This window comes from Mustela putorius, unplaced genomic scaffold (assembly GCF_011764305.1).
Source record: "Mustela putorius furo isolate JIRA1106 unplaced genomic scaffold, ASM1176430v1.1 tig00537339_pilon_pilon_pilon, whole genome shotgun sequence".
Taxonomy (NCBI): Eukaryota; Metazoa; Chordata; class Mammalia; order Carnivora; family Mustelidae; genus Mustela; species Mustela putorius.
In genome coordinates this window covers 275,930-299,737 of record NW_025422461.1, presented here as the reverse complement: position 1 = coordinate 299,737, position 23,808 = coordinate 275,930, and the positions used below count along the sequence as shown (strand labels likewise).

Here is a 23,808-nt window from a genome sequence, read left to right as displayed (position 1 = left end):
TTCATCTGTGAAGCCATTCAGTCCTAAACTTTTGTTTGTTTAGAGCTTCTTCATTATTGATTCAGTTTCTTTGCTAGTTATTGTTCTGTTCAAGTTTTCTATTTCTTCCTGTTTCAGTTGTGGTAGTTTATATATTTCTAGGAATTTACCCATTTCCTCTAGGTTGTCTAATTTCTTGGCATATGGTTTTTCATAATATTCTTTTATGATTATTTGTATTTCTGTAGTGTTGGTTGTTATTTCTCCATTCTCATTTGTGAGTTTATTTATTTGAATCCTTTCTTCTTTTTTCTTGACAAGTCTGGCAAGACATTTATCACTTTTATTGACTTTTTCCAAAGAACCATCTTTTAGTTTCATTGTTTTTTTAAAAATTTTGTATATCATTTAATTCTGCTCTAATCTGTATTAATTTATTCCCTTCTGAAGGTTTTAGGTTTTTGTTGTTGTTGTTGTTGTTATTTAGTTTTTGTTCTTTTTCTAGCTCCTTTAGGTGTAAGATTCATTTTTATTAATCTGAGATTTTTCTTGCTTCTTGAGGTAGGGCTATATTGCTATATATTTCCCTCTTAGGACTTCTTTTGGTGCATGCCAAAGGTTTTGGACCTTTGTGTTTTCATTTCCAGTTGTTTCTGTGTATTTTTAAATTTCTTCTTTGATTTCTTATTTTATGCATACATTGTTTAGTAGCATGTTATTCAACCTCCATGTATTTGTGGTCTTTACAGATTTTTCTTGTGGTTGACTTCTAGTTTCATAGTGTTTTGGTCAGAACATTTGCATAGTATGATTTTGGTCTTTAATTTGTTCAGGTTTGTTTTGTGGGTTAATATGTGATCTACTCTGGAGAATGTTCCATGTGCACTTTAAAAGAGTGTGTATTCTATGGTTTTAGGATGGAAAATTCTAGACATATCTGCTAAATCCATGTATTCCAGTGTGTCATTCAAAACCATTGTTTCTTTTTTCATTTTCTGTTTAGATTATCCTTTGATGTTAGTGAGGTGTTAATGAACTTTATGTTTGTTATTAAAGGAACTTTATGTTTGTTATTAACTGCTTTATGTATTTGGGTGCTCCTAATTTGAATGCACAAATATTTACAGTTGTTACATCTTCTTGTTGGATTGTCTCTTTTATTATGATGTAGTGTCCTTCTTTGTCTCTTGTTACAGACTTTTTAAAAAAGACTTTTTGTTTATTTGACAGAGAGACACAAGCAGGCAGAGCAGCAGAGGGAGAGGGAGAAGCAGACTCCCCACTGAGCAGGGAGCCCAATGCGGGGCTTGGTCCCAGGAACCTAGGATATCACCTGAGCCGAAGTCAGTCACTTAACCAACTGGGCCACCCAGGTTCCCCCAGAATTTGTTGTAAAATCTAATTTGTCCAATAGAAGTATTGCTACTCTCCCTTTCTTTTAACATCCATCTGTATGATGTTTCTCGATCCTCTCACTTACAGTCTGCAAGTATCTTTCAGTCTAAAGTGAGTCTCTTGTAGGTCGTGTAGATGGGCTTTATTTTCTCAGTCATCCTTTTACCCTATGTCTTTTGTTTGGACAATTTAACCCTATTATATTCAAAGTAATTGTTGATAGTTATATATTTATTGCCATTTTATTTCTGTTTTGTGGTTGTAAGGTTTTTTTCTGATCCTTCTATTTCTCTATCTCATGGTTTGCTGGGTGTTTTTTAGAGATATATTTTGTTTCTTTATCTTTACTGTTTGTATATTTATTACTGGTTTTTGATTTGTGGTTACCATTAGTTTTGTATATAACCTCTTCTGCATACAGTAAATTGTATTAAGTTGATGGTCATTTCAGTTTGAACCCATTCTTTATTCTCCTACTCATGTTTTAGGTATATGTTGTCATATTTGAAATACTTTTATGAGTTTTTTGATGTGTTTTACAGAAACATTATTATTTTTTATTGCTTTTGTGTTTCTTGCCTTCATACTGTAACTTTTGGCCTTTCATTTTCACTCAAAGTGTTCCCTTTAATATTTCTTGCAGGGCTAGCTTAATGATCTTAAACTGCTTTGGATTTTTTGTTGTTATTATTGTGTTTTTGTTCGTTTATCTTTCCTTCTATTGAGAGTGGTAGGCTACTGGATGGGGTATTCTTGGTTGCAGAGTTTTTCCATTCAGCAATATGAATATATCATGCCACTTTCTTCTGCCATGCTAAGTTTCTGCTGAAAATCCACAAATAGCCTTATGGAGTTTTTCCTTGTATATAACTGTCTTCTTTTCTCTTGCAACTTAATTTTTCTTTATCACTACTTTTTGCCATTGTAATTGCTATGTGTCTTATTGTTAACCTCCTTGAGCTGATTTTTTGGGGGAGGAATCTCTGTAGCTCTTGGATCTGGATATCTGTTTTTTCCCACAGTTTAGTGAGGCTTTCAGCTATTTTTTAATTTTTAATTTTTTAAAAGATTTTATTTATTTATTTGACAGACAAGTAGGCAGAGAGAGAGAGGAGGAGGAATCAGGCTCTCTGCTGAGCAGAGACTCCCCCGCCCCATGTGGGTCTTGATCCGAGGACCCTGGGATCATGACCTGAGCCAAAGGCAGAGGTTTTAACCCACTGAGCCAACCAGGCATCCCTCAGCTATTTTTTAAAAAAATAAATTTTCTGCTCCTTTGTCTCTCATTTCTTCTGCGATCCCTATAATCTGAATATTATTACACTTAATGGAATCACTGAGTATCCTAAGACTCAATTTATACATTTTTTACCTCTCATTTGCTCAGCTTGGTTACATTCCATTCCTGTCTTCCAGGTCATTATTTATTTTTCTGCTTCCTCCAGCCTGCTATTTATTTCATCAAGTGTATTTTTAAATTTCATTTATTGTGTTTTTCATCTCTGATTGGTTCTGTTTCATCTCTTTGCTAAGGGTTTCACTGACATTCTCCCTTTTTTCAAGTTAAGTGAGCATCCTTATGAACATTACTTTAAATTCTCTAACAGACATATTTTTTATATCCATTTTGCTTATGTCTCTTGCTTTATTGTGTTCTTATTCTTTCATTTTAGGATTTGTTTTTTTGGGTTTTTTTCTCACATTTTTCTAACTCTCATTGTTTGTTTCTCTGTGTTAGGAAAGTCAGCTATATCTCCTGTTCTTGGAGGTAATGTTCCTATGAAGAAGAGGTCATGAAATGTCCTGCATTGTAGTGTCCCATGTCCCCAAGGACATGGCACATTAGGGAGTGACTCCTTTCTATGTTCTCTGTGCCCTGTTGTGTTTTTCCTGCTTTTCACTTCAGTCCACTGGTCTATGGTGGCTCTCTTTGCATGTTGTAAAGATTGTTTGGTCCCTGGCAGTGGGGGGTGCATTTTACCAAGGTAAATGCTAGTCTTCTTGCCAAATGAGACCTGGAATCACCACTGTCTGGATTGGGCAGGTCTAAGGGCATCTTCAAAGCATGCATATGTAGGGTATATATTTTTAAAAGATTTTATTTATTTATTTGACAGAGAAGGAGAGTGAGCGTAAGTGGGGTGAGCAGCAAACAGAAGCAGAGGGAGAAGCAGGCTCTCCACCGAACAAGGAGCTTGATACAAGGCTCGATCCCAGGACCCTGGGATCATGACTTGAGTCAAAGGCTGACACTTAGCCAACTGAGCCACCTAGGCACCTCAGAGTGCGCATTTTTAAGAAGGAATGCCTTAGTTTTTTGAAGTGCCCTCTGCAGGTGATGCATCTTTCAGGACCTAGGCCCCACAAAATGTGTAGACTGGAAGACATGGTGCTGGCAAGGTTTGTATTGGTTTTCTGAGGGAGGGGCCCCACAGCACTGGGTGTGGGGTAAGCATGACTGGGGAAGAAAGATCTGTTGAAGAATAAGGGGTGGAGGCTTGGTGCAAGCAAGTAGTGAGCATCAGTGCAGTGCTACACTGTTTCCCACAGAAGGTCATGCATTTATGCTGGAGGTGAATGAGGAAAATGGTGCCTGCCAACTCCTTTGTTCTTGGAGAGGTCTCTCTGTGATCCCTGGCACTCCAAAGTCATGCTCTGAGATGAGTAAATTTCTCACCCTCCTATGTGCCCAAGGCACTTTTCAAACTACTGGTTCAGATACTGGTTGTATCTGCTCAGGCTATTTGACATGCTGCCTCTTTAAGGTCAGGGACTCAGTTTTCTGATGCCTTCAGGGCTTCCCCAGAGCCCAGCCTACTCATTTTTAGAATTCTAGGCTTTAATTCTCACTGACTATAAGAACTCATGAAATTTGGCCTATCTCACTTTCAAAGTCAAAAACTATGAGTGTTTTTCTTCCCCACGTGGAGACTTCAATCTTTTGGTTGCCCTTCACTGTGCTCCCAGCTTCCTCCCATTTAAGAATAGCCACATTCCATTTTAAACCTCAAAATAGTGTCTTTGCCTTTCCTACCTTCTTTGATGTGGACTTTTCTCTACCTTTGGTTATGGGGTTTGTTTTGTCAGTCTTTGGGTCATTTCCAGGGTTATTTACACTTTTTGAGTGTTATCTAGTTCTGTCTGTGGGATGAGATGAGCTTTGGGTATCCCTACTCTGCCTTCTTTCCCTCTCTTCTAGATGTTTTCTGTTTCAAGCCACAAAGTTTTAGATTGAAAAATTCCTGCCTTAGAACTTTGGCTTTAAGAGACAGCATATACAAGGGCTACTAAACAAAATTCTGGGCTCAAGGTTGGAGGTTGAATTAGAGAGTCTGCCTAAAGTCAGGACACAATAAGGTGACATTATCAGTTGGTTTTAAAAAAATGGGAAAGATGGTCTCAACCTTGTTTTTGTGAAGGAAACAAAGTGTTCCTTAGAGTTCCTAACCAAAGCCTGAATTCAACTGGTTTTGGGGTTGGAATGTACATTGCCTCTATGGAAGACAACAACAACAAGGCAACACACACACACACACACACACACACACACACTCTCCAAGAAAGAAAAGTCTTTATGAACAAGAATCCACAGTTACAATAAACTGATAAATCAGAATTACAAAACTGCTATTGCAACTTTCTGATGCTTACTGTAAAATAAACAAATGTAATAGGTTTAAAGAAACAGAAAAAGAAATAAAAATATGTCAAAGAAATATGAGACTAGGAGGAGTCAAGATGGCGGAGAAGTAGCAAGCTGAGACTGCTTCAGCTAGCCGGAGATCAGCTAGATAGCTTATCTAAAGATTGCAAACACCTGAAAATCCATCGGCAGATCGAAGAGAAGAAGAACAGCAATTCTGGAAACAGAAAATCAACCACTTTCTGAAAGGTAGGACCGGCGGAGAAGTGAATCCAAAGCGACGGGAAGATAGACCCCGGGGGGAGGGGCCGGCTCCCGGCAAGCGGCGGAGCAACCGCGCACAAAATCAGGACTTTTAAAAGTCTGTTCCGCTGAGGGACATCGCTCCAGAGGCTAAACCGGGGCGAAGCCCACGCGGGGTCAGCGTGGCCTCAGGTCCCGCAGGGTCACAGAAGGATCAGGGGTGTCTGAGTGTCGCAGAGCTTGCGGGTATTGGAACGGGAAAGCCGGCTACAGAGACAGAGCTGACAGTAAGCTCGCAGCTCCGTGTTACCTTGAACCGGTCGCAGGCTTGGTGAGCTCGGAGCGCGGCTGGAGGTCAGGCAGACGGGAGTGACTGGGCGCTGTTCTCTGAGGGCGCACTGAGGAGTGGGGCCCTGGGCTCTCGGCTCCTCCGGGCCGGAGACCAGGAGGCCGCCATTTGTATTCCCGTCCTCTGGAACTCTACGGAAAGCGCTCAGGGAACAAAAGCTCCTGAAAGCAAACCCGAGGGGATTACTCACCCTGGCCCCTGTTAAAGGCGGTGCAATTCCGCCTGGGGCAAAGACACTTGAGAATCACTACAACAGGCCCCTCCCCCAGAAGATCAACAAGAAATCCAGCCGAGACCAAGTTCACCTACCAAGGAGTGCGGTTTTAATACCAAGGAGAGCAGCAGAATTCCAGAGGAGGAGAAAGCCAAGCACGGAACTCATGGCTTTTTTCCTGTGATTTTTTTTAGTCTTGCAGTTAATTTAATTTTTTCTTTTTCATTTTTTTTTCTTTTTTTTTTTTTTTCTCGCCTTCGGGTAAAATTTTTTTTTTTTTAACTGTTACCTTTTTCTTTTTTAACGATTTTTTACTAGTTTATCTAATATATATATATATATATATTTTTTTTTTACATTTTTCTTAGGTGTTTTCTTTTTTTAAAATTCTTTTCTTTTCTTTTCTTTTTTCTTTTTTTTCTTTTTTCTCTCTTCCTTTTTGAACCTCTTTTTATCCCCTTTCTCCCCACTCACGATTTTGGATCTCTTCTAATTTGGTTAAAGCATATTTTCCTGGGGTTGTTGCCACCCTTTTAGTATTTTACTTGCCCCTTCATTTACTCTTATCTGGACAAAATGACAAGACGTAAAAATTCAACACAAAAAAAAGAACAAGAGGCAGTACCGAAGGCTAGGGACCTAATCAATACAGACATCGGTAATATGTCAGATCTAGAGTTCAGAATGACAATTCTCAAGGTTCTAGCCGGGCTCGAAAAAGGCATGGAAGATATTAGAGAAACCCTCTCGAGAGATATAAAAGCCCTTTCTGGAGAAATAAAAGAACTAAAATCTAACCAAGTTGAAATCAAAAAAAAGCTATTAATGAGGTGCAATCAAAAATGGAGGCTCTCACTGCTAGGATAAATGAGGCAGAAGAAAGAATTAGTGATATGGAAGACCAAATGACAGAGAATAAAGAAGCTGATCAAAAGAGGGACAAACAGCTACTGGACCACGAGGGGAGAATTCGAGAGATAAGTGACACCATAAGACGAAACAACATTAGAATAATTGGGATTCCAGAAGAAGAAGAAAGTGAGAGGGGAGCAGAAGGTATACTGGAGAGAATTATTGGGGAGAATTTCCCCAATATGGCAAAGGGAACGAGCATCAAAATTCAGGAGGTTCAGAGAATGCCCCTCAAAATCAATAAGAATAGGCCCACACCCCGTCACCTAATAGTAAAATTTACAAGTCTCAATGACAAAGAGAAAATCCTGAAAGCAGCCCGGGAAAAGAAGTCTGTAACATACAATGGTAAAAATATTAGATTGGCAGCTGACTTATCCACAGAGACCTGGCAGGCCAGAAAGAGCTGGCATGATATTTTCAGAGCACTAAACAAGAAAAACATGCAGCCAAGAATACTATATCCAGCTAGGCTATCATTGAAAATAGAAGGAGAGATTAAAAGCTTCCAGGACAAACAACAACTGAAAGAATTTGCAAATACCAAACCAGCTCTACAAGAAATCTTGAAAGGGGTCCTCTAAGCAAAGAGAGAGCCTACAAGTGGTAGATCAGAAAGGAACAGAGACCATATACAGTAACAGTCACCTTACAGGCAATACAATGGCACTAAATTCATATCTCTCAATAGTTACCCTGAATGTGAATGGGCTAAATGCCCCTGTCAAAAGACACAGGGTATCAGAATGGATAAAAAAAACAAAACCCATCTATATGTTGCCTCCAAGAAACACATTTTTAAGCCCGAAGACACCTCCAGATTTAAAGTGAGGGGGTGGAAAAGAATTTACCATGCTAATGGACATCAGAAGAAAGCAGGAGTGGCAATCCTTATATCAGATCAATTAGATTTTAAGCCAAAGACTATAATAAGAGATGAGGAAGGACACTATATCATACTCAAAAGGGTCTGTCCAACAAGAAGATTTAACAATTTTAAATATCTATGCCCCCAATGTGGGAGCAGCCAACTATATAAAACCAATTAATAACAAAATCAAAGAAACACATCAACAATAATACAATGATAGTAGGGGACTTTAACACTCCCCTCACTGAAATGGACAGGTCATCCAAGCAAAAGATCAGCAAGGATATAAAGGCCTTAAATGACACACTGGACCAGATGGACATCACAGATATATTCAGAATATTTCATCCCAAAGCAACAGAATACACATTCTTCTCTAGTGCACATGGAACATTCTCCAGAATAGATCACATCCTCGGTCCTAAATCAGGACTCAACCGGTATCAAAAGATTGGGATCATTCCCTGCATATTTTCAGACCACAATGCTCTAAAGCTAGAACTCAACCACAAAAGGAAGTTTGGAAAGAACCCAAATACATGGAGACTAAACAGTATCCTTCTAAGAATGAATGGGTCAACCGGGAAATTAAAGAAGAATTGAAAAAAATCATGGAAACAAATGATAATGAAAACACAACGGTTCAAAATCTGTGGGACACAACAAAGGCAGTCCTGAGAGGAAAATATATAGCGGTACAAGCCTTTCTCAAGAAACAAGAAAGGTCTCAGGTACACAACCTAACCCTACACCTAAAGGAGCTGGAGAAAGAACAAGAAAGAAACCCTAAGCCCAGCAGGAGAAGAGAAATCATAAAGATCAGGGCAGAAATCAATGAAATAGAAACCAAAAAAACAATAGAACAAATCAACGAAACTAGGAGCTGGTTCTTTGAAAGAATTAATAAAATTGATAAACCCCTGGCCCGACTTATCAAAAAGAAAAGAGAAAGGACCCAAATAAATAAAATCATGAATGAAAGAGGAGAGATCACAACTAACACCAAAGAAATACAAACTATTATAAGAACATACTATGAGCAACTCTACGGCAATAAATTTGACAATCTGGAAGAAATGGATGCATTCCTAGAAACATATAAACTACCACAACTGAACCAGGAAGAAATAGAAAGCCTGAACAGACCCATAACCAGTAAGGAGATTGAAACAGTCATTAAAAATCTCCAAACAAACAAAAGCCCAGGGCCAGACGGCTTCCCGGGGGAATTCTACCAAACATTTAAAGAAGAACTAATTCCTATTCTCCTGAAACTGTTCCAAAAAATAGAAATGGAAGGAAAACTTCCAAACTCATTTTATGAGGCGAGCATCACCTTGATCCCAAAACCAGACAAGGATCCCACCAAAAAAGAGAGCTATAGACCGATATCCTTGATGAACACAGATGCGAAAATACTCAACAAAATACTAGCCAATAGGATTCAACAGTACATTAAAAAGATTATTCACCACGACCAAGTGGGATTTATTCCAGGGCTGCAAGGTTGGTTCAACATCCGCAAATCAGTCAATGTGATACAACACATCAATAAAAGTAAGAACAAGAACCATATGATACTCTCAATAGATGCTGAAAAAGCATTTGACAAAGTACAACATCCCTTCCTGATCAAAACTCTTCAAAGTGTAGGGATAGAGGGCACATACCTCAATATCATCAAAGCCTTCTATGAAAAACCCACCGCAAATATCATTCTCAATGGAGAAAAACTGAAAGCTTTTCCGCTAAGGTCAGGAACACGGCAGGGATGTCCATTATCACCACTGCTATTCAACATCGTACTAGAGGTCCTAGCCTCAGCAATCAGACAACAAAAGGAAATTAAAGGCATCCAAATCGGCAAAGAAGAAGTCAAATTATCACTCTTCGCAGATGATATGATACTATATGTGGAAAACCCAAAAGACTGCACTCCAAAACTGCTAGAACTTATACAGGAATTCAGTAAAGTGTCAGGATATAAAATCAATGCACAGAAATCAGTTGCATTTCTCTACACAACAGCAAGACAGAAGAAAGAGATATTAAGGAGTCAATCCCATTTACAATTGCATCCAAAACCATAAGATACCTAGGAATAAACCTAACCAAAGAGACACAGAATCTATACTCAGAAAACTATAAAGTACTCATGAAAGAAATTGAGGAAGACACAAAGAAATGGAAAAATGTTCCATGCTCCTGGATTGGAAGAATAAATATTGTGAAAATGTCTATGCTACCTAAAGCAATCTACACATTTAATGCAATTCCTATCAAAGTACCATCCATCTTTTTCAAAGAATTGGAACAAATAATTCTAAAATTTATATGGAACCAGAAAAGACCTCGAATAGCCAAAGGGATATTGAAAAAAGAAAGCCAACGTTGGTGGCATCACAATTCCGGACTTCAGGCTCTATTACAAAGCTGTCATCATCAAGACAGCATGGTACTGGCACAAAAACAGACACATAGATCAATGGAACAGAATAGAGAGCCCAGAAATAGACCCTCAAATCTATGGTCAACTAATCTTCGACAAAGCAGGAAAGAATGTCCAATGGAAAAAAGACAGCCTTTTCAATAAATGGTGCTGGGGAAAATTGGACAGCCACATGCAGAAAAATGAAATTGGACCATTTCCTTACACCACACACAAAAATAGACTCAAAATGGATGAAGGACCTCAATGTACGAAAGGAATCCATCAAAATCCTTGAGGAGAACACGGGCAGCAACCTCTTCGACCTCTGCCGCAGCAACATCTTCCTAGGAACAACGCAAAAGGCAAGGGAAGCAAGGGCAAAAATGAACTATTGGGATTTCATCAAGATCAAAAGCTTTTGCACAGCAAAGGAAACAGTTAACAAAATCAAAAGACAACTGACAGAATGGGAGAAGATATTTGCAAACGACATATCAGATAAAGGACTAGTGTCCAGAATCTATAAAGAACTTAGCAAACTCAACACCCAAAGAACAAATAATCCAATCAAGAAATGGGCAGAAGACATGAACAGACATTTCTGCAAAGAAGACATCCAGATGGCCAACAGACACATGAAAAAGTGCTCCATATCACTCGGCATCAGGGAAATACAAATCAAAACCACAATGAGATATCACCTCACACCAGTCAGAATGGCTAAAATCAACAAGTCAGGAAATGACAGATGCTGGCGAGGATGCGGAGAAAGGGGAACCCTCCTACACTGTTGGTGGGAATGCAAGCTGGTGCAGCCACTCTGGAAAACAGCATGGAGGTTCCTCAAAATGTTGAAAATAGAACTGCCCTATGACCCAGCAATTGCACTATTGGGTATTTACCCTAAAGATACAAATGTAGTGATCCAAAGGGACACTTGCACCCGAATGTTTATGGCAGCAATGTCCACAATAGCCAAACTATGGAAAGAACCTAGATGTCCATCAACAGATGAATGGATCAAGAAGATGTGGTATATATACACAATGGAATACTATGCAGCCATCAAAAGAAATGAAATCTTGCCATTTGCAACAACATGGATGGAACTAGAGCGTATCATGCTTAGCGAAATAAGTCAAGCAGAGAAAGACAACTATCATATTATCTCCCTGATATGAGGAAGTGGTGATGCAACATGGAGGCTTAAGTGGGTAGAAGAATAAATGAAACAAGATGGGATTGGGAGGGAGACAAACCATAAGTGACTCTTAATCTCACAACAAACTGAGGGTTGCTGGGGGGAGGGGGTTTGGGAGAAGGGGGTGGGATTATGGACATTGGGGAGGGTATGTGATTTGGTGAGTGCTGTGAAGTGTGTAAACCTGGTGATTCACAGACCTGTACCCCTGGGGATAAAAATATATGTTTATAAAAAATAAAAAATTAAAAAAAAAAAAAAAGAGAAAAAAAAAAGAAATATGAGACTAAAAAAGAGACCACATGACTTTTAAAAAATCAAATAATATTTACAGAAATTAAAAATAAAATCATTGGGGAAGAATTAAGATGGCAGAGGAGTAGGGGACCCTAATTTTGTCTGATCCCTGGAATTCAGCTAGATAGTCATCAAATCATTTTGAACACCTGTGAAATCAACCAGAGATCAAACAAAAAAATCACTGCAATTCTAGAAAAGCGACCACTTTTGGCAAGGTAGGAAGTGGGGAGACGTGAATTAAAGGCAGTTTATTGGAAGATAAAATGCAGGGGAGGGACCCTCCATAAGCTGGGTACTGGAAGTGTTATAAACAGTGGAGCAAAAAATCAGAACTTTTAGAAGTCTGATGAAAGGTGCTTAGGAGGCAAAGTGGGGCAGAATCCGAGGTGGGACAGTATGGTCTCAGGAACCCCGGGGGTCATAAAAAGAATAGGGATGACTGAGTGCAGCAGAATTCCCAAGAATTAGAGCAGGGAAGCTGGCTGAAAACAGTGAGTCCGAGAGATGGCTTTCTGCTCAATGTTGCCATAAACCACAAATTGCTGCATGGTTGCGCTTCTGCTCTCATACTGGGGGCCCAGCAAGAGGCAGAACCATGGGAAGACCCCCATCACTCCCCTGGGAGGAGTGGTGTGGGTGCATGTCCATAAAGTTTGGAGACTGAAAACAGGGTTGTGTGCCTGAGATAAAAATGCTTGGTCATAAGCTGCATGAGCACAGAGTGTGGATGTAAACCAAGGAGACATTAGTGGTTGACTGCTTTTCTGTGAAGGCTCACTGAAGAGCAGGGGTGATGACTCTCAACTCTGTGGCTTGAGATTAGGATGCTGTCATTTTCAATACCAACATAGATGTATAGAAAAACTTCGGGCAGCATATCAGCACATAGAGCAATCTGAAGTCACTTATACTTAGCCTGGACCCCTGGCAAGAAGGGTGCAATTCTACCCAGGCAAAGACACCTGAGAATCAGTGCAACAGGCCCCTCACCCAGAAGACCAGCAGGAACAAATGTTTAACATCACATTACTGATCATAGATAACTGCAAAACTTCAGCTCTTAGGAAAAACAGTACATAACTTTTGTGTTTTAAAAAATTTTTTTTACTATTTTTTAGTCTTTAAGTTTTATTTATTTATTCATTTTTCTTTTCAGCTATTTTCATATCCTATGAATTCTTTTTTTTTTAAGTTTTATTTATTTGTCAGAGATCACAAGTAGGCAGAGAGGCAGGCAGAGAGAGAGAGGAATGGAAGCAAGCTCCCTGCTGAGCAGAGAGCCCGACATGGGGTACGATCCCAGGACCCTGAGATCATGACCCGAGCCAAAGGCAGAGCCTTTAACCCACTGAGCCACCCAGGCATCCCTCCTATCAATTCTTTTTAAAGTATTTTTTAACTTCTATTTTACTCTATATAATAAATATAATAATATTAATATATAATAATTAATTAATAATATAAGTATTTAAACTATATATATTCATTTCTGGTTTCATTTCATTGTATTCAATTTTATATATATAAGTTTTTCTTTCATTCCTTCTTTGGGATCTAGTTTCTTCTAACAAACAGACTAAAATGCACCCAGAATTTAGTTTATTGTTTTGTTCTATTTTATATCTGGTTTGATTTCTCTCTCTCTCTCTCTCTCTCTCTCTCTTTCGTTTCTGTTTTCTAATGGTTTATCTTATTTGTATTTGTCTGCTGTCGTTATTGTTGTTACTTCTGTATTTTTCTCTTTCTTTCAATCTTTCAACTATTCTTTTCTGTACAAAATAATGAGATGGAGGGCACCTGGGTGGCTCAGTGGGTTAAGCCTCTGTCTTTGGCTCAGGTCATGATCCCGGGGTCCTGGGATCAAGCCCCACATTGGGCTCTTTGCTTGGCAGGGAGCCTGTTCCCCCCCACCACCCCCCGCCTGCCTCCTTGCCTACTTGGGATCTCTCTCTGTCAAATAAATAAATAAAATCTTTAAAAAAAAATGAGATGGAGAAATTCACCCTAAAAGAAAGAATAGGAGGCAGTACTCACTTCCAATGATTTAATTAATATATCCATATTAATAAGATGGTAAAATAAGTAAGATGTCAAAACTAGAATTCAAAACAATGATTATAAACATATGAGCTGGGCTTTGAAAAGCATAGAAAACACAAGTTCATACGTTACTGGAGAAATAAAAGAACTAATACCCAGTCAGGCTGAAATTAAAAAGGCTATTATGGACATGCAGTAAAAAATGGAGGCTCTAACTTCTAGGATAAATGAGACAGAAGAGAGAGTCAATGATACAGAAGACAAAATGATGGAGAATAAGGAAGCTAAGGAAAAGAGAAAAAAACTACTGGATCATGAAGGCAGAATTTGAGAAATCAGTGATACCATAAAGCAAAATAATATTAGAATAATTGGGGTCCCATGGGGGGGCAGAAGGTTTATTTGAACAAATTATATCTGAAAACTTCCCTTATCTGAGAAAGGAAACATTCAAGTCCAGGAGGCAAAGAGACCCCCCCCTCAAAATAAACAAAAATAGGTCAACATCTTACCAAATTATAATGAAACTTGCAAATTTCAGAGTTAAAGAGAAAAGCAGCTTGGCAAAAGAAGCCCTTTATCGACAAGCTTAGAAATATAAGGCTGGCAGCAGACCTGTCCACAGATAACTGGCAGACCAGAAAGCACTGGCATGATATATTCAAGATGCTAAAAGAGAAAAACATGTAGCAAGAATATTTTATCTAGGAGGGCTCTCATTCAGAATAGAAGACATAAAGGGTTTCCAGGATAAACAGAAACTAAAATAATTTGTAATTACTAAACCAGCCCTATAAGAAATATTGAAGGGCCTCTGAGCAGAGAGAGAGCCCAAAAATCACAAAGACCAGAAAGGAACAGGAACAGAGACAATCTTCAGAAATAGTGACTTTACAGGTTACACAGTGATACTAAATTCATGTTTTTCAACAATTATTCTGAATGTAAATGAACTAAATGACCAGTCAAAAGACAAAAGTTATATTAAATGTAAACAACAACAACAACAATAACAAACAGGACCCATTGATATGCTGTCTACAAGATACTCAATTTATACCTAAAGACACCTCCAGATTGAAAGTGAGGGTGTGGAGAATCATTTATTGCTGCTAATGGACACCAAAAGAAAGCTGGGGTAGCAATCCTTATATCAGACAAACTAGATTTTAAAGCAAATACCATAGTAAGAGATGAAGAAGGACACTATATCATAATAAAAGGATCTATCCAAACAAGAAAATCTACAAATTGTAAGTATTTATGCCCCTAACTTGGGAACAGTCAAATACATAAATCCATAAATAACAAAATTAAAGGAACTCACTGTTGAAAATACAATAATAGTGGGGGCATTAATGCCCCATTCATAGTAGTGGGCATATCATCAAAGCAGAAGATCAAAAAGGAAACAAGGGTTTTGAATGCCACACTGGCCCATATGGACTTAACACATATTCAGAACATTTCATCCTAAAACAGCAAAATACACATTCTTTTTGAGTGTAAATGGAACATTCTCCAGGATAGATCACATACTGGGTCACAAATCAGGTCTCAGTTGGTACCAAAATTCTGGGATTATTTGCTGCATATTTTCAGACCACAGTATTTTAAAACTTGAATTCAAAAACAAGAAAAATTTGGAAGGGTGCCTGGATGGCTCAGTCAGCCAAGTGTCTTTCTTTTGTTCATATCATGATCCCAGGGTCCTGGGATCAAACCCCTTGTCAGACTCCCTGATCATTGTGGAGTCTACTTCTCCCTGCCTCTCCACCTGCTTATGGTCTCTCTCCCTCTCTCAAAAACATAAATGAATAAAATCTATTTTAAAAAAGCAAAAATTTGGAATTAACACAAATACATGGATATTAAAGAACATCCTATTAAATAATGAACAGGTCAACCAGGAAACATAAGAGAATATTAAAAAAAACAAAGGAAACAAAATGAAAATGAAACACAACTGTTCAGAATCTTTGGGATGCAACAAAGATGATTCTAAGAGGGAAGTATATAGTGATACAAGCCTCTCTCAAGAAACAAAAAAAAGTCTCAAATGTATAACCTAAATTTATACCTACAGGAGCTGGAAAAAGAAAACCAAATAAAGCATAAATCCAGCAGAAGAGAAATAATAAAGATTAGTTTAGAAATCAATGAAATAGAAACCAGGACAGTAGAATGGGTAATTGAAACTAGAAGCTGTTTCTTCTAAAGAATTAATAAGATCAATAAATCCCTAGCCAAATGATTATTTTAAAAAAGAGAAAGGAACGAAATAAATAAAGTAATAAATAAAAGAATAGAGATTACAACCAACACTGAAGCAGTACAAAATTTATAAAAACATATTATGAGTAACTGTATGCTAACAAATTATGCATCTAGATGAAATGGATGCATTCTTAGAGACATACAAACTACAACATATAAACTTCCTGAAACAGGAAGAAAGAGAAAACCTGAACAGACCCACAACCAGCAAAGAAATTGAATCAGTAATAAAAAATATCCCAACAAACTAGAATCAAGGACCAAATGTAATCCTGGAGGGATTCTATCAAACATTTAAAGAATTAATACATATTTTTCTGAACCTGATTCAAAAAATAGAAATGAAGGAAAACTTCCAAACTCATTCTACAAGGCTAGCATTACCTTGATCTCAATACCAGACAAAGATCCCACCAAAAAAGAGAATTATACACCAATATTCCTGATGAACATGAATGTAAAAATCCTCACCAAGATACTAGGTAATGGAATCCAACTGTACATTAAGAGGATTATTTACCACAATCAAGTGGAATTTATTCCTGGGCTGCAAAATTGATTAGACATTCACAAATCAATCAATACAATACCTCACATTAATAAAAGAAAGGGCAAGAACCATGTGATCCTCTAAATGGATGTAGAAAAAAACATTTGACAAAGTACAGCATCCTTTCTTGATTAAAACTCTCTGCCATGTAGGAATAGAGGGAACATACCTCAATGTTATAAAAACTTTATATGAAAAGCCCACAGTGGGTATCATCCTCAAGGTGGAAAGCTGAGAGCTTTTCCCCTAAGGTCAGGAATATGGCAGGGATGTTCACTTTCACCACCGGTATTCAACATAGTACTAGAAGTCCTAGCCTCAGCAACCAGACAACAAAAATAAATGAAACACATCCAAATTGGCAAAAGTAAAGCCAAACTCACTCTTTGCAGATGACATAGTATTCTACTTTGAAGCCCCAAAGACCTCACCCCCCAAATCGCTAGAACTCATACAGGTATTCAGCAAAATGGCAGGTCACAAACAAAATGTAAAGAAGTCAGTTGAATTTATATACACTAACAATGAAACAGAAGAAAGAGAAATTAAGAAAACAATCCCATTTACAATTGTACCCAAACCCATAAAATACCTAGGAATAAACCTAACCAAAGAGGGAAATAATCTGGACTCTGAAAAGTATAGCACAATTATGAAAAAAATTGATGAAAGGACAATTAAATGGAAAACCATTCCCTGCTCATATATTGGAATAACAAATATTGTTAAATTATCTATGCTACCCAAAGCAAGCTACACACTCAATACAATCATTATTAAAATACCATCAACATTTTTCACAGAGCTGGAACAAATTATCCTAAAATTTGTATGGAATGAGAAAAGAACCTGAATAGCCAAAGGAATGTTGAAAAAGAAAACTAAAGCTAAAGGCATAACAGTTCTGGACTTCAAACTCTTATTACAAATCTGTAATCATCAAGACAATATGGTATTCACACAAAAACAAACCTGTAGATCAATGGAACAGAAGAGAGCCCAGGGTGCCTGGGTGGCTCAGTGAGTTAAGCCTCTGCCTTCGGCTCAGGTCATGGTCTCAGGGTCCTGGGATTGAGTCCCACATCAGACTCTCTGCTCAGCAGGGAGCCTTCTTCCCCCTCTCTCTGCCTGCCTCTCTGCCTACTTGTCATCTCTGTCTGTCAAATAAATAAATACAATCTTAAAAAAAGAAAAGAAAAGATAATAGAGAGCCCAGAATTGGACCCTTAACTCTATGGTCAACTTATCTTCAACCAATTGGAAAAAACTATCCAATGGGGGAAAAAAAAAAGAGTCTCTTCAACAAATGCTGTTTGGAAAATTGGACAGCCACACACATAAGAATGAAACTGAACCACTTCCTTATACCACACACAAAAATGGACTCAAATAGTTGAAAGACCTAAATGTGAGATAGGAATCCATCAAAATCCTAGAGAACATAGGTAGTAACCACTTCAGCCTCAACAGCAGCAACTTCTTGCTAGACGTGCTTCTAAAAGCAAGGGAAACAAAGGCAAAAATTAAATATTGGGATTTCATCAAGATATTGGGACTTTCATCAAGATAAAAAAAACTTTTGGGGCCAAGTTGGCAGAGAAGTAGCAGGCTGAGATGACATCAGGTAGCAGGAGATCAGCTAGATAGCTATCAAACCATTTCAAACACCTATAAATCCAACAGGAGATCGAAGAGAAGAAGAGCAGCAATTCTAGAAACAGAAAATCAACCACTGTCTGAAAGGTAGGACTGGCGGAGAAGCGAATTCAAAGCAACAGGAAGATAGACCGTGGAGGGAGGGGCCAGCTCCCGGCGGAGCAACAGAGCACAAAATCAGAACTTTTAAAAGTCTGCTCCACTGAGGGACATCGCTCTAGAGGCTAAACAATGGCGAAGCCCACGCAGGGACAGCGTGGTCTCAGGTCCTGTGGGGTCACAGAAGGATCGGGGATGTCTGATTGTGGCAGAGCTCACAGGTATTAGAGCAGGGAAGCCAGCTACAGAGATGGAAATGAGGAGTGAGCTCTCAACTCGGGGTTACAGGTAACTGCTCTGTGAGGGGGGACCCCACAAGACCCGGGGGAGACTCCCCTGGAAGAGCTGAGGGACCTGCGGGTTTCAAAGACTCCAGGCGGAGCTGTGTGCCAGAGACAGAGACACTTGGTCGCAAGCTGGATGAGCTCGGAGCGCAGCCAGAGGCCAGGGAGATGGAGTGATTGAGCACTTTTCTCCGAGGGCACACTGAGGAGTGGGGCCTTGAGCTCTCGGCTCCTCCTGGCCAGGGATTGGGAGACCGCCATTTTCATTCCATCCTCCAGACACTACAGAAAGCATTCAGGGAACAAAAGCTCCCAAAAGCAAACTCAAGCGGATTACTTAGCCTGGCCCCTGCTAAGGGCCATGCAATTCTGCCTCAGGCAAAGAATAAGAATCTTTCCAACAGGCCCCTCCCCCAGAAGATCAGGAAGAAATCCAGCCAGGACCAAGTTCACTTACCAAGGAGAACAGCGAAATACCAGAGGAGGAAAAAGCAAAGAATGGAATTCAAGGCTTTCTCTCCATAATTTTTTAGTCTTGCAAAATTAATTAATTTTTAAAATTTTTTCTCTTCTGCTATTTTTTTTAACTTTTAGCCTTTCCTCTTTTAAAGTTTTTTAACTAGTTTATCTTAACAATACCTTTCAAAAAATCTTTTTGAACCTTCATTATTATAGTCACATTTTATCCTTCATTCTATCTAACTTTATTTTTTGTATAAACATAGGGTTTTTTCTTTTAAAAAATTTGGGATACAACTTATTCTAGTAGATCAAAATATACACTAAATCTAACACAGGGTGTTGTTCTAGTCCCCAGCCTAAGAAAATTCTCTCCCCTTTCTTTTTCATTATTCTCCCAAGCAACTTATCTTTTCAACTCCTTTTTTAGAAATTAAAAAAATTTTTTTCATCTTTTTAATAGTCATATTCCATCCCTTCACCGTGTTTACCCTTATATATGTTTTTCAGTCTTTAAAATTTTGGGATGTAGCTTCTTCTAAGAGACCAAAATACCCCCAAAATTAAGTAGGTGAACCTGTTCTATTCACCAGTTTAATATATAAAGTTTTTTCTTTTTTATATTTTTTCTTTATTCTTTACTTCTCTTTGTAATTTTTTTTCTGAACTTCTTTTTACTCTCTTTCTTCCTCCAAGATTTGGGGTCTCCTAATTTGGTTAAAGCACATTTTACTGAAGTCATTGCCACCCTTTTAGTCTTTTATTCACTCCTTCATATATACTTATCTGGACAAAATGACAAGGCAGAAAAACTCACCACAAAAAAAGAAGAAGAAGCAGTACTGAAGGCCAGGGACCTAATCAATACAGACATGTAAGATTTAGATTTCAAAATGATGATTCTCAAGGGCTCAAAAAAAGCATGGAAGATATTAGAGAAACCCTGTCAGGAGAAATAAAAGCCCTTTCTGGAGAGATAAAAGAACTAAAATCTAACCAAGTTGAAATAGGAAAAGCTATTAATGAGGTGCAATAAAAAATGGAGGCTCTTACTGCTAGTATAAATGAGGCAGAAGGGAGAATTAGGGATATAGAAGAACAAATGACAGAGAATAAAGAAGCTGAGCAAAAGAGAGACAAACAACTACTGGACCACAAGGGGAGAATTCGAGAGATAAGTGATACCATAAGACAAAACAACATTAGAATAAATGGGATTCCAGAAGAAGAAGAAAGAGGGGTGCAGAAGAGAGAATTATTGTAGAGAATTTCTCTAATATGACAAAGGTAAGAAGCATCAAAATCCAGGAGGCACAGAGAAGCCCCCTCAAAATCAATAAGAATAGGTCCACACCCCATTATCTAATAGTAAAATTTATGTTTTAGCGACAAAGAGAAAATCATGAAAGCAACCTGGGACAAGAAGTCTGTAACATACAATGGTAAAAATATTAGATTGGCAACAGACTTATCCACAGAGACCTGGCAGGCCAGAAAGAACTGCCATGATATATTCAGAGCAAGAAAAAATGCAGTCAAGAATACTATATCAAGCTAGGCTCTCATTGAAAACAGAAGGAGATAAAAACAAACTTCCAGGACAAACAAAAACTAAAAGAATTTGGGGCGCCTGGGTGGCTCAGTGGGTTAAGCCTCTGCCTTCGGCTCGGGTTATGATCCCAGGACCCTAGGATCGAGCCCCACGTTGGGCTCTCTGCTCAGCAGGGAGCCTGTTTCCCTTCCTCTCTCTCTGACTGCCTCTCTGCCTACTTGTGATCTCTGTCTGCCAAATAAATAAATAAAATCTTTAAAAAAAAAAAAAAACTAAAAGAATTTGTATACACCAAACCAGCTCTACAGGAAATATTGAAAGGGGTGCTCTAAGCAAAGAGAGACCCTGAAAGTAGTAGATCAGAAAGGAATAGAGACAATATACAGTAGCAGTCACCTTACAGGCAATACAATGGCACTAAATTCATATCTCTCAATATTTTCACTGAATGTAAATGGGCTAAATGCCCCAATCAAAAGACACAGGGTATCAGAATGGATAAAAAAACAAAACCCATTAATATGCTGTCTACAAGAAACTCGTTTTAGACCCGAAGACATCTCCAGATTTAACGTGAGGGGGTGGAAAACAATTTACCATGCTAATGGACATCAAAAGAAAGCTGGGGTGGCAATCCTTATATCAGATCAATTAGATTTTAAGCTAAAGACTATAGTAAGAGATGATGAAGGACACTATATCATACTCAAAGAGACTGTCCAACAAGAAGATCTAACAATTTTAAGTATCTATGCCCCTAAAATGAGGGCAGCCAACTATATAAACCAATTAATAACAAAATCAAAGAAACACATTGACAATAATACAATAATAGTAGGGGACTATAACACTCCCCTCACTGAAATGGACAGATCATCCAAGCAAAAGATCAACAAGGAAATAAAGGCCTTAAATGACACACTGGACCAGATGGGCATCACAGATATATTCAGAACATTCCATCCCAAAGCAACAGAATACACATTCTTCTCTAGTGCACATGGAACATTCTCCAGAATAGATCACATCCTGGGTCCTAAATCAGGTCTCAACCAGCATCAAAAGATTAGGATCACTCCCTGCATATTTCAGACCACAATGCTCTGAAGCTAGAACTCAATCACAAGAGGAAATTTGGAAAGAACCCAAATACATGGAGACTAAAGAGCATCCTTCTAAAGAATGAATGGGTCAACCAGGAAATTAAAGAAAACTTGAAAAAATTCATGGAAACAAATGATAATGAAAACACAACTGTTCAGAATCTGTGGGACACAGCAAAGGCAGTCCTGAGATGAAAATATATAACGGTACAAGCCTTTCTCAAGAAACAAGAACGGTCTCAAATACACAGCCTAACCCTACGCTTAATGGAGCTGAAGAAAGAACAAGAAAGAAAACCTAAACCCAGCAGGAGAAGAGAAATCATAAAGATCAGAGCAGAAATAAAAGAGAAAGGACCCAAATAAATAAAATCATGATCGAAAGAGGGGAGATCAGAACCAACACCAAAGAAATAAAAACAGTTATAAGAACATATTATGAGCAACTACACACCAGCCAATTCGACAATCTGGAAGAAATGGATGCATTCCTAGAGACATACAAACTACCATAACTGAACCAGGAAGAAATAGAAAACCTGAAGAAACCCATAACCAATAAGGAGATTGAAGCAGTCAACAAAAATCTCCCAACAAACCAGAGCCCAGGGCCAGACGGCTTCCCAGGGGAATTCTACCAAACATTTAAAGATGAATTAATTCCTATTCTCCTGAAACTGTTCCAAAAAGTAGAAATGGAAAGAAAACTTCCAAACTCATTTTACGAGGCCAGCATCACCTTGATCCCCAAACCAGACAAGGATCCCATCAAAAAAGAGAATTACAGACCAATATCCTTGATGAACACAGATGTGAAAATTCTCACCAAAATACTAGCCAATAGGATCCAACAGTACATTAAAAGAATTATTCACCACGACCATGTGGGATTTATTCCAGGGCTGCAATGTTGGTTCAACATCTGCAAATCAATCAATGTGATACAATACATTAATAAAAGAAAGGACAAGAACCATATGATACTCTCAGTAGATGCTGAAAAAGCATTTGCCAAAGTACAGCATCCTTTCCTGATCAAAACTCTGGAAAGTGTAGGAATAGAAGATACATACCTCAATATCATCAAAGCCATCTATGAAAAACCCACCGTGAATATCATTCTCAATGGAGAAAAACTGAGAGCTTTTCCACTAAGGTCAGGACCACGGCAGGGATGTCCATTATCACCACTGCTATTCAACATAGTACTAGAGGTCCTAGCCTCAGCAATCAGACAAAAAAAAAAATTAAAGGCATTGAAATCAGCAAAGAAGAAGTCAAACTATCACTCTTTGAAGATGATATGATACTATATGTGGAAAACCCAAAAAAGTTCACTCCAAATCTGCTAGAACTTGTACAGGAGTTCAGTAAAGTGTCAGGATATAAAATCAATGCACAAAAATCAGTTGCATTTCTCTACACCAACAACAAGAGAAATTAAGAAGAGAAGAAAGAAAGAGAAAGAGAAAGAGAAATTAAGAAGTCAATTCCATTTACAATTGCACCCAAAACCACAAGATACCTGGGAATAAGCCTAACCAAAAAGCCAAAAAATCTGTACTCAGAAAACTATAAAGTACTCATGAAATAAACTGAGGAAGACACAAAGAAATAGAAAAATGTTCCATGCTCCTGGATTGGAAGAACAAATATTGTGAAAATGTCTATGCTACCTAAAGCAATCTACATGTTTAATGCAATCCCTATCAAAATCCCATCCATTTTTTTTTCAAGGAAATGGAACAAATAATCCTAAAATTTATATGGAACCAGAAAAGACCTCGAATAGCCAGAGGAATATTGAAAAAGAAAGCCAAAGTTGGTGGCATCACAATTCCAGACTTCAAGCTCTATTACAAAGCTGTAATCATGAAGGGAGTAGGGTACTGACACAAAAACAGACACATAGAATAGAGAGCCCAGAAATAGAACCTCAACTCTATGGTCAACTAATCTTTGACAAAGCAGGATAGAATGTTCAATGGAATAAAGAAAGTCTCTTCAACAAATGGTGTTGGGAAAATTGGACAGCCACATGCAGAAAAATGAAACTGGACCATTTCCTTACACCACACACGAAAGTAGACCTAAAATGGATGAAGGACCTCAATGTGAGAAAGGAATCCATCAAAATCCTTGAGGAGGTCACAGGCAGAAACCTCTTCAACCTCAGCCACAGCAACTTCTTCTTAGGAACATAACCAAAGACAAGGGAAGCAAGGGCAAAAGTGAACTATTGGGACTTCA

At 38.3% G+C, this 23,808-nt stretch overlaps 1 protein-coding gene across 4 annotated transcripts in view; it reads right to left on the bottom strand.

Moving 5' to 3' along the window:
• Positions 1–23,808, bottom strand: part of PFKFB1 (6-phosphofructo-2-kinase/fructose-2,6-biphosphatase 1) — a 124,449-nt gene that overhangs the window by 61,638 nt on the left and 39,003 nt on the right. The gene's annotated exons all lie outside the window — the stretch shown is intronic.